The sequence below is a fragment of the Urocitellus parryii genome, unplaced genomic scaffold (genome assembly GCF_045843805.1).
Source record: "Urocitellus parryii isolate mUroPar1 unplaced genomic scaffold, mUroPar1.hap1 Scaffold_108, whole genome shotgun sequence".
NCBI lineage: Eukaryota > Metazoa > Chordata > Mammalia > Rodentia > Sciuridae > Urocitellus > Urocitellus parryii.
Window position 1 is genome coordinate 614036 of NW_027551840.1, and position 8314 is coordinate 622349.

Genomic DNA, 8314 nt, shown 5'->3' on the forward strand with positions numbered 1-8314 from the left:
CTACACAAGAAAAATTGTAGGGGGCTGGGCTGCACTCGGTGCCAGAGGTGTGCCTAGAATGGGTGAGACCCTAGGATGCCTCCCCAACACCACACACAAAAAAAGATTTTTAAAATCAAATTTAAGTAAAAAATTAAAATAAATCTGAATTAAATGTGAAAACAACTTTGCACTCATTTCCACACACAGATAACTGTCATGTGTGGAGTTCCCTGTCCCCTTACCCTCCCTGTCCACTGGGAGCCAGCTGCTATCATTAGGGATAAAGGCAGTGAGCTCAATTGTTCCCATCTCTTCTCTAGTTTTGGAATATTTTGAAATGAAAGCCAAATAGAAATGATTTTTGTAAAAATTTATTTTAGAGATGCTGTGTAATCACTGAGAAAGTAAGGAAGACACTTGCATTTCCTAAAAATGCTGAATTACCTCAGTGCTGATCAGTGGGAAATCAAAGAGGATGAGAAGGATGACAAGCCATCTGAGCTCTAGATAAGGGGGGGTATTGCCTTGCTGAAAACTTACAGTCAGAGTACTTACTCATGGAAGATTAAGCAGGTTGAGGATGACATTCAACAACTTCTTAAGAAAATTAATGAGCTCACTGGTATTAAAGAATCTGACACTGGCCTGGCCCCACCAGCACTCTGGGACTTGGCTGCAGATAAGCAAACTCTCAAGAGTGAACAGCCTTTACAGGTTGCAAGGTGTACAAAGATAATTAATGCTGATTCAGAGGACCCAAAATACATTATCAATGTGAAACAGTTTGCCAAGTTCATGGTAGACCTCAGCGATCAGGTGGCACCTACTGACATTGAAGAAGGGATGAGAGTTGGTGTGGACAGAAGTAAGTATCAAATCCACATTCCACTGCTTCCTAAGATTGACGCAACAGTTACCATGATGCAAATGGAGAAAAAACCTGATGTCACTTACAGTAATGTTGGTGGTAGTAAGGAACAGAGAGGTTTGTTAACCTTGGCATTGAGCCTCCCAAGAGTGTGCTGCTGTTTGGTTCCCCAGGCACAGCCAAGGCAGTTGCTAATAGGACTGATGCTTGCTTCATTCGAGTTATTGGATCTGAAATTGTACAGAAATTTGTTGCAGAGGGGGCTCGAATGGTTCATGAACTTTTAGAAATGGCCAGCACAAAAAAAAAGATTGCCTTATCTTCTTTGATGAAATCGATGCCACTGGGGGCTCGGTTTGATGATGGTGCTGGAGGTGACAATGAAGTACAGAGAACAATGTTGAAACTGATTAATCAGCTGGATGTTTTTGATCCTTGAGGCAACATTAAAGTGCTGATGGCCACCAACAGACCTCATACTCTAGACCCAGCACTGATGAGGCCAGGGATATTGGATACAGGATTGAATTTAGTTTACCTGATTCAGAGGGTCAGACTCACATCTTTAAGATTCATTCTCCTTCAATTAGTGTTGAAAGAGATATCAGATTTGAATTGTTAGCATGACAATGTCCAAATAGCACTGGTGCTGAGATTAGAAGTGTCTGCACAAAAGCTGGCATATTTGTAATCCGAGCATGGCAAAAATTGCTACTGAGAAGGATTTCTTGGAAGCTGTAAGTAAGTCATTAAGTCTTATGCCAAATTCAGTGCTACTCCTCGCTACATGACATAAAACTGAGCCCCAAAGGCTTTCAAATGAAAACTTCAGTTAGAATCTTAAGCTTATAAAGACTTGTTAATACCAATACCACCTCACACACACAAAAAAAATGGTTTAAAAATTGTAAAAAAAAAAAACCTATTTATTTGATGCCAGGGATTGAAACCAGGGGTGCTCAACCACTGAGTCACATCTCTAGCCCCTTTTTAATTTTTTTTTAATTTTGAGACAGGGCCTCACTAAATTGCTGAGGGTAGCCTTGAACTTGCATTCCTTCTGCCTCATCCTCCTGAGTTGCTGGGATCACAGGTGTGCCATACACTTGGCTATTTTGTTGAGTTTTCATTTGATTCACTCTGTATGTCTGTTTTCACAATGTATTGATATCACCATTAAAATCTGAGCATTCTGGACCTTGCTTTTCATTGTCTTGAGTCTGCTCAGTGCTCTCACTGCTGCCCTAGTCTCTGTCTTGATCTCTTCATTCAGAGCCAGTTTCTTAACTTCATGGAGAGCAGGAAGAAGTTGCTGTGTGTGGATGAGTATCTCTTTTGATCCTGGTTGAGTTTGCTGCCTCTGGTAAGCCTGGTTCCCTATACAGAAAACTCCACTGAGTACTTGAGTCTCATGCCTGCTCCCCGATCCTGGACTGTTTTCTAGAGACTCACTACAGGCTGCAACAGCTTCAGAAGAACTCAGAAGATCTCTTGGAGGTTTTGGTTGGGGGTTGGGTGTCAAGTTCTTGCTTAGCAAAAGCAAGTTACAAGCTGAACATTGAATGCTTATGGGTCTTCTGTCTTGAAGGGCAGATTGGGGGAAATGCTAAGAAATAATAAGAGAATTGCTGAAATAAGAAGTTATTATTTCTTAGGATTGAAGTTTGACTTCCCAGAGTTGATTCTGGTTTAGTAAATAGAGCTTACAAAACAGTAGCTGTTTGTTATTTATGACTGTTAGATGGTGCTGTGAACGTCACACATTTCATAGTTGCTATCTTTCCTTATTATGCTTTTTGAGGTAAAGAAAATGGTATAAGGACTTGGGAGTCAATTTAACAAAAGAGGTAAAAGATCTCTACAATGAAAATTACAGAACTCTAAAGAAAATAATTGAAGAAGACCTTCCTTAGAAGATGGAAAGATCTTCATGCTCCTGGATAGGCAGAATTAATATTGTCAAAAGTGCTATACAGATTCAGTGCAATTCCAATTAAAATCCCTAAGTCATTCCTCATAGAAATAAAAAAAGAAATCATGAAATTCATTTGGAAAAATAAGAGACCCAGAATAGCCAAAGCATCTTTAGTAAGAAGAGTGAAGCAGGATGCATTACAACACCAGACCTTAAACTATATTACAAAGCCACAGTAATAAAAACAGCATGATATTGGCACCGAAACAGACATATATACCAATGGTACAGAATACAAGACACAGAGACAAATCCATGTAAATACAGTTATCTCATATTAGACAAGTGCCAAAAACATACATTGGAGAAAAGATAGCCTCTTCAATAAATGGTGCTAAGAAAACTGGAAATCCATTTGCATCAAAATGAAACTAAACCCTACTATCTCTCACCATGCACAAAATTCAGCTTAAAGTGGATCAAGGACCTAGGAATTAGACCAAAGACCCTGCACCTAATAGAGGAAAAAGTAGGCCCAAATCTTTATCGTGTCAAATTAGGCCCTTACTTCCTTAACAAGACTCCTAAAGTACAAGAAATAAAATCAAGAATCAATAAATGGGATGGATTCAAACTAAAAAGCTTCTTCTCAGCAAAAGAAACAATGAGATGAAGAGAGAGCCTACATTTTGGGAGCAAATTTTTGCCACATATATGTCAGATAGAGCACTAATTTCCAGGATCTATAAAGAACTCAAAAAAACACTGAAAAAACTAACAGCCCAATCAGTAAATGGGCTAAAGAGCTGAACAGACACTTCTCAGAAGATCTACCCTGAATCAACAAATATATGAAAAAATGTTCAACATCTACAGTAAGTAGAGAAATGCAAATCAAAACTAAGATTTCATCTCACTTCAGTCAGAATGACAGTTACCAAGAATACAAACAACAATAAGTGTTGGCGAGAATGTGGGGGAAAGGTGCACTCATACATCACTGGTTGTACTGAAAATTGGTGTAACCAATCTGGAAAGCAGTATGGATTCCTTAGGAAACTTGGAATGGAACCACCATTTGACCCATGTATCCCCCTTCTCGGTCTAAATCCAAATGACTTAAAATCAGCATTCTATAGTGACACAGCCACATCAATGTTTATAGCAGCTCAGTTCACAATAGCTAAACTTAGATGGCCTTCAATAGATGAATGTATAAATAAACTATGGTATATATATACAATGGAATATTACTCAGCATTAAAAAAGAGTAAAAATATGGCTTTGCAGGAAAATGGATGGAGCTGGAGTATATAATGATAAGCAAAGTAAGCTAATCCCCCAAAACCAAAGGCTGAATGTTCTCTCTGATTAGTAGATGCTCATCCATAATGGGGGGGGGGCATAAGAAAAATGGAAGAATTTTGATTGGGCAAAGGAGGGGAAGGGAGGAGGTCTGGGGGTAGGAAAGATGGTGGAATGAGATAGACATCATTACTTTAGGTACATGTATGACTGCACATGGTGCAAAGCTACATCATGTACAACCAGAGAAATAAAAAGTTGTGCTGCAATTGTGTACAATGAATCAAAATGCATTCTGTTGTCATATATACCTAATTAGAATTAATTAATTAATTAATATTTTTTTAAAAAGAAGAAAATAGTGTAAGGGCTAGGATGTAGCTCAGTGGCAGAGCACTTAACTTGCATAAGCAAAGCCCTGGGTTTAATCCCCAGTTTCAAAAAAGAAAAGAACCCCAACCAAAAAATAAAAAAAGGAAAAAAGAGAAAGAAAATGGTTTAAATTTACAGCATGCATTTCACTGGTGGAAAATGAAAATTGGCCCTTGAGCCTTTGAGGCTTGTGTGCAGGGAGAATAGGATGAGTCTCTGTGCCCTTCTCCCTTCTTGGCTCGGCAGCTGTTTCCTGGTTGAGCCTTTCATATTTCTTTTTCTCTTTCCTGCCCTAGCATGTCGGGAACATTTTCAAAATGCTGATGCACCTTGTGGACATCTATCAGGATGTGTAAGTAGAACAGCTGGTGCATCCCCCTGTGCAGGCTCCTATGTGGTGTGGGCTGCCTCCTGTCAAAATGGGAGGTTGGTGCACCAGCAAGTGCCTCAGTGTCCTCTGCAGTTGCCAATCCAGAATCCAGACGTCTAGCTTTTTTCTTTTTTCTGTGGATGTAGCTCAGCTGTTGAGCACTTGCCTAGCATGTGTAAGGCCTGAGTTCAGTACCGAGAACTAAACAAAAAAAGCAAAAGCAAATCACAGCTCTTGGGTGCTGAGATTTTGCTTCATTACCACCCAACTTTTTGGCCTTTGTGTTTTCACATATTTTTAAATGATCATTGTCATAGAGAAAATGTATGTGTTCTGCATTTGTTTAACACTTAGTTCTATGGTTTTTCTAAGTTGAGTCAGTTTGAAACAAAAAATCAAAGGTGGCCTTGCAAAATCATTTACTCCTGCACCTATATATGACCTTTGCCATAAACAGCACATAAAACGCAGAAAAGGGGCCTGGGTGTTCCTGGAACCTCTCAGCATTGCTGGTATTCCTCCTCCAAGCTCCTGGGGTGTACAGACATGGTTCATGGTTCAGGGTCTCCCAGCATGGCAAGTCCATGTGACTTTGCAGGGTCCTTTTTCATATCAACAAGTCAGTCAGTAAATGCAAAACCTGTTCACATCAGGTGGAAGAAATTCCACACACAGTACACACTCTTTTCCTAGCACCCTCCCTCACTCACTCCTGTATCTCTCTGATTTTTTTTCTTGTCATATTTTAATGATTAGAAATGTTCATCCCTTGCTATTTTTTGAATAAGGGAATGTATTTGCAAATATTTTAACTTGCTGTTGATAGAGCTCCAACTGTTGAGCTAAAACAAAAGGACTATGTTCTCTTTTTTAATTTTAATTTTTATTTTTTATTGGTTGTTCAAAACATTACAAAGCTCTTGACATATCACATTTCATACATTAAATTCAAGTGGGTTATGAACTCCCATTTTTACCCCAAACACAGATTGCAGAATCACATCGGTTAGACATCCACATTTTTACATAATGCCATATTAGTAACTGTTGTATTTTGCTGCCTTTCCTATCCTCTACTATCCCCCTCCCCTACCCTCCCATCTTCTCTCTCTACCCCATCTACTGCAATTCATTTCTCTATTTCTCTCCTTGTTTTTTTCCCATTCCCCTCACAATCTCTTATATGTAATTTTGTATAACAATGAGGGTCTCCTTCCATTTCCATGCAATTTCCCTTTTCTCTCCCTTTCCCTCCCACCTCATGTCTCTGTTTAATGTTAATCTTTTCCTCTTGCTCTTACTCCCTGATCGGTTCTTAGCTGGTTTCACTATATCAAAGAAGACATTTGGCATTTATTTTTTAGGGATTGGCTAGCTTCACTTAGCATAATCTGCTCTAATGCCATCCATTTCCCTGCAAATTCCATGATTTTGTCATTTTTAGTGCTGTGTAATACTCCATTGTATATAAATGCCACATTTTTTTATCCATTCATCTATTGAAGGGCATCTGGGTTGATTCCACAGTTCAGCTATTGTAAATTGTGCTGCTATGAACATCTATGTGGCAGAATCCCTGTAGGGTGCTCTTTTAAGGTCTTCAGGGAATATTCCGAGAAGGGCAATAGCTGGGTCAAATGGTGGTTTCATTCCCAGCTTTCTCAGGAATCTCCATACTGTTTTCCAAATTGGCCACACCAATTTACAGTCCCACCAGCAATGTACAAGAGTACCCTTTTCCCCACATCCTCACCAGCACTTATTGTTGTTTGACTTCATAATGGCTGCCATTCTTACTGGAGTGCGATGGTAAGTTAGGGTGGTTTTGATTTGCATTTCCCTGACTGCTAGAGATAGTGAGCATTTTTTCATGTACTTGTTGATTGATTGTATGTCCTCCTCTGAGAAGTGTCTGTTCAGGTCTTTGGCCCATTTGTTGATTGGGTTATTTGTTATCTTATTGTTTAATTTTTTGAGTTCTTTGTATACTCTGGATATTAGGGCTCTATCTGAAGTGTGAGGAGTAAAAATTTGTTCCCAGGATGTAGGCTCCCTTTTTACCTCTCTTATTGTTTCTCTTGCTGAGAAAAAACTTTTTAGTTTAAGTAAGTCCCATTTGTTTATTCTTGTTATTAACTCTTGGGCTATGGGCATCCTATTAAGGAATTTGGAGCCCGATCCCACAGTATGTAGATCATAGCCAACTTTTCCTTCTATCAGATGCAGTGTCTCTGATTTGATATCTAGGTCCTTGATCCATTTTGAGTTAACTTTTGTGCATTGTGAGAGAAAGGGATTCAGTTTCATTTTGTTGCATATGGATTTCCAATTTTCCCAGCACCATTTGTTGAAGATGCTATCCTTCCTCCATTGCATGTTTTTAGTCCCTTTATCAAATATAAGAAAGTTGTAACTTTGTGGATTAGTCTCTATGTCCTCTCTTCTATACCATTGGTCCACCCGCCTGGTTTGGTACCAGTACCATGCTGTTTTTGTTACTATTGCTCTGTAGTATGGTTTGAAATCTGGTGTCACTATGCCGCCTGATTCACACTTCCTGCTTAGAGTTGCTTTTGCTATTCTGATTCTTTTATTTTTCCATATGAATTTTATGATTGCTTTATCTATTTCTAAAAGAAATGCCATTGGGATTTTGATTGGCATTGCATTAAACCTATAGAGAACTTTTGGTAATATCGCCATTTTGACGATGTTAGTTGTGCCTATCCATGAAAAGGGTATATTCTTTCCATCTTCTAAGATCTTCTTCTACTTCTCTCTTTAGGGTTCTATAGTTTTTACTGTATAAATCTTTCACCTCTTTTGTTAGGTTGATTCCCAAGTATTTTTTTTTTTTTGAGGTTATTGTGAATGGAGTGTTTTTCCTCATTTCCGTTTCAGAAGTTTTGTCGCTGATAAACAGAAATGCCTTTGATTTATGCATGTTGATTTTATATCCTGCCACTTTGCTGAATTCATTTATTAGTTCTAGTAGTTTCTTTGTAGACCCTTTTGGGTCTTCTAGGTATAGAATCATATCATCCGCAAATAGTGATAATTTAAGTTCTTCTTTTCCTATTTTTATGCCTTTAATTTCTTTCGTCTGTCTAATTGCTCTGGCCAGTGTTTTGAGAACTATATTGAATAGAAGTGGTGACACACCCTTAGCCATGCTAATGAAGAGAATAAGAGAGAGAACTCAAATTACTAACATACGGGATGAAAAAGGCAATATCACAACAGATGCTACAGAAATACAGAAGATATTTAGGAATTATTTTGAAAACCTATATGCCAATAAAATAGAAGATAGTGAAGACATCGATAAATCTCTTAAGTCATATGATTTGCCCAGACTGAGTCAGGAGGATACACACAATTTGAACAGACCAATATCAATGGATGAAATAGAAGAAGCAATCAAAAGTCTACCACCAAGAAAAGCCCAGGACTGGATGGGTATACAGCGGAGTTTTACAAAACCTTTAAAGAAGAATTAAAA

At 38.5% G+C, this 8314-nt stretch overlaps 1 pseudogene; it reads left to right on the top strand.

Moving 5' to 3' along the window:
• Positions 1 to 414: 414 nt before the first annotated feature.
• On the top strand, positions 415 to 1646 carry LOC144251568 (26S proteasome regulatory subunit 7 pseudogene; annotated as a pseudogene).
• Positions 1647 to 8314: the final 6668 nt, after the last annotated feature.